Source organism: Silene latifolia, chromosome 9 (assembly GCF_048544455.1).
Source record: "Silene latifolia isolate original U9 population chromosome 9, ASM4854445v1, whole genome shotgun sequence".
Taxonomy (NCBI): Eukaryota; Viridiplantae; Streptophyta; class Magnoliopsida; order Caryophyllales; family Caryophyllaceae; genus Silene; species Silene latifolia.
Window position 1 is genome coordinate 38,977,662 of NC_133534.1, and position 4,077 is coordinate 38,981,738.

Sequence of the window (4,077 nt, forward strand, 5' to 3'; positions counted from 1 at the left end):
TAACCCACCTTGCCTTCTACCCATCCAACCTAAGCTCAAACCCCCAAAAACCCAAACCAATTCCTTGCACAAATCCATCCACCAAACTGGCAAAACAGCCCATAACCCATGTTTGTTATAGCCCATCGAAACCTTCATCAACCCATCCAATCTAACCCAAACTTGTATCCTATCTCCACCACTCCATACTACCCGTCTCCCTCTACATTGAGCACCAAGAAAGTTCTCAAAAATATCTCCTTTATCCCCTTCTCCAAGCCTACCAAAAGTCGAGGTCAGCTAGGACTTTCCTAAAAGCCGAGTTGTTGCCCTTGTGTTCACACCCATCGACACAGCCTATATATACCTCATATATCCATCACTTTTGCATCTCTAAGCTCTCCATAGATCCCTCTGCCATTACCACATCATACACGAGCCAAACAAACCCTAATAAACCCTCTAAACTTCCCGATACAGCAGCAAAGCAGAATAGGAACTCGTCTGCCTTTCCTCTTTCAACCCATTCGTCCTCCCTTCAAATCACCTCTAAAATTCAACATTTCTGCTCCTAGTACATCTTATAACATTCATACACATCCTCAATCAAACACTCTATTTTCGCGGTTTTTTCCTATGCAGACCAGTTTTGTTTGTGCTCAGTTTTTGTGTCTTTCCCCTTAAAACGAGTCCTGCCCACTTACAAATCTTTAATCTACATTCTTTCTTTTTTTCTAAAACATCTTTCAAAACGAATTTTCGTTGAGAAACGAGAAAGAAATTGCAGTTTGAAGTTCGTGTTTCAGATTTACAAAAAGCGTGTGTGTTGTTGTATTCTTCGTCGACGACGACCCCTTTGAGATAATTCCTGTTCCGGGTGTAATTCCAGAGCAGTTATTTGTTACCACCCGTGCTTGTAGAATGTCGTCCTTGATTGAATCCTCCTTTCGGTCTCCTGAAACAGTGAACAAACTGAGGGCTCGGCTTTGGACCGAGCGAACTCACTCCGACGCTCAAGTCAGTAAACTTAGAAAGATAAGTTGTTGTTACTTGGCGAAGTATATATTGTAGAGAGATAAGGAAGATAATACCAGATGAATAGTGATTCTTAGGTTAAATTGTGGATCTCCTCCTCAATGAGAGTTGAGGAGTATTTATAGACTTTCACCTTTTGTCACGTAGTGGCCAAGTGGCTAGCGGGTGGAAAGACTGATCTACCCTCGGCCGAGGGACCCATGGCAGGCCGGCGGGCCCTGTTGACTCGCCGCCGAGGGGTCTTGGATATGAGTTCGCGGATGTGTGCCCCGGCTGGCTAGTTGCCCCAGCCGGGACCCAAGAGACAGCCGACAGTCGCGTCGGTTATTTGTCTAAGCCGTTGACTTGCTGTGGATATCTTTGACCTTGCTCAATATGTTGACTTGGTCAGCGGGTGCAGAATATGCCCCATCAATTTGCCTCAAGCGTAGTCTATGCCGTGGTATGGGCTCCGATGTATGTTGAGCGTATATTCTGCGTAAGACGAAATTTTTCTGCCCCGGCTTCTTCTACCTCGGCGTGGCTCTGCTTAGGCCGTACCATATCCCCCCTCCACATGGATGTGTAATGGACATCAGATGTGGAAAAGAAAGTGGTGCTGGCCGAGACCGAGGTTGTGAGCGCCGTGTGCTTTGATTGCCCCACCCGGTCCGACAAGCTTGGTTGATCATGTGGCCGGCGGAGAACAGATACTTAGGAGTTTGTTGAGGAAGATGAATGGGCAGAGAGATTTGAAGGGGCGTGTTGAAGACGCTTGGTCACTGTTGCATTGATTGACGTTCAACTGTTGCAACGATTGACATTCCGTGGTTGCATGTCTGACACGTGTCTGTTCGCTGATTGGCTGACGTTTCATGGGTTGTGCCCTGATTGGTCCTTCTTCATGGGCCTTCCCCTATAAATAGGGCAGTTAGTCCCTGAAATTGGGCACCAATTTCATTTTCTCTAAAATTTTCTTCTCTCTAAACTTTCAAGGGCCTCTTTCTCTTCTAATCTTCAGAGTCGTTACTTCGGCTAGCACTTTTCTTCAAGGTAAACAACCAAATTTCTCTCTTTTTAACTTGTAAGTTTTGTTGTAAACATGTCTTCTGCTGGTGCCGGACCTAGTAAACCTGCGCCGGGAGGTTCCCCGTCGCGTCTTTATGAGGAGGAGATACTAGATGCCATCCCGATAAGGTCTGGGGGCCCTAGGTCTCCTTCTCCCGAAGTCGACCCACAAGTTTTGGAGGATTGGGAGGACGATGATGATGTTGATGATGACGGCGATGATGCTGAAAGAGCTCGTCCTACGGAGGGGAGGCAGTATGTCATGGACCACGGCGACCCTTGTAAGGTCGGTCCTGACCGTACTTGGACCCATAAGTTCGCCAGTTGTTCCGGCGAGATATTTTTCGAGGGCCATTTCTATTTTGGCAGGGGATACAAAATTGTTATCCCTGAGGAGGGTCAGGCCGTTTGTTGCCCTCCACCGGGTTGCACCGGCGTATATATCCAGCATCTGGAGTACGGGCTCCGGTTTCCGCTGAATGAATATGTCATGGCCATCATTAGAGCCATGAACGTCGCCGTGGCCCAACTGCACCCGTTGGCTATTAGGACCATAGTCGGCTTTGTCTGGCTCTGTCTCTTCAAGGGGGAAGTCCCAACGGTTAATTTATTCCGTCGGCTTCACCACCTTCGGCCGTCGTTTGCTGGTCGCGTCGGATGGTACAACGTGCAAATGGAGCCGGGTTACGTTTCCGTTGATAAGCTTTCTTCCTACAAGGACTGGAAGGATCGGTGGGTGTACGTTGAGGTGCCGGATGACTATCCGCTGCCCCGGTCCTTCCAGCACCAAGTTAATTTGCGGTGCGAGACTAAGGCGGAGCATGACAGATGGGTCACCCGGAAAAAGCTTAAGATGGACGCCAGCAAGGTCCCTCTTAATGAGGATGAGAAGCTGGCGATGAGGCTCTTTGAGGCGGACAAGAGTGGGGTGTCGAAAAGATGGATTCCCCCGACGCAGATCATTCTTCAGGATGAGCTGCTCTGCCATGTCGGCCTCATACCGGCCCTAGCACAGGGTGAGTGGGGTCGGTGTGAGGCCCATCTCTGCTCTTAATGTTTCTGTTTCTTGGACTTTGATTTATTTCTTCTACTTAACTGTTGCTTTGTTTCCTTTGTAGACCACTTTGGACCAGACCTGTCTGAGGATATCCTCCGGAGAATGGGGCTGCACAAGGATAAGACCGTTGCTGACTTGCACCCTAAGGCTCTGGCCCGTGATCGCAGAATGTCGCCGAAAGATCTCATGGATCAGCAGCTGAAAGGCTTGAATGTGGAGGCGGCCCAGGCGAAGGTTGCTAGTAACATGCCGCGCCGAACGCGGAAAACAAAGTCTTCGGCGGCGACGGCGTCGACATCAGTTCCGCCTCCCATCCCTTCGGTCCAGAAGGAGACGGTGGTGATCGTTGACATTACCAATGGGGAGGACTCCGACGCGGAGGGGTCTCCCCTTGTCCGTAAAAGGAAAGAGCCCACCCCCTGCGCCGATGCTTCGCCTGCTCTCGCCGCAATCGCGCCGGCAAGGAGATGCGTCCTCCGAGCAAGAAGGCCAAGCATGGTACAGATCTATCCTATGGCTCAGACTTAGCCGGTTCATTAGGCGTTTCTGATGACAGGCTCTCCGATATGTCCATGTATATTGACACGGATGATTTAATTGAATTTTTTGTAGATCAACCGTCGGCAGCCGCCGTTCTCACTGTGCGGCAATTAGAGAAGCAGCCTGAGAAGGCGGGTGATAGAAATGTCACCGTTGACTCCTTACTCCAGAAGGTTTCCCCCACCGAGCTTGTGGCAGAGGGGACGAGAATATGCAAGAGGCTGGCGAAATGGACTCGGCCTAGCCGGCTCCCACATTATGGAGCAAGAGAAGACCATGGTCAAGCGCCCCGGCTCGAGCGGCTAAGGCTTGAACTCGACGCGGCGAACAAGGAGGCTAAGAGAGCCAAGGTCGAGGCTGAAGAGGCAGTCCGTGCTGAGAGAAAACTCAGGGAGGACGCTGAAAAGGAGGTCCTTGCT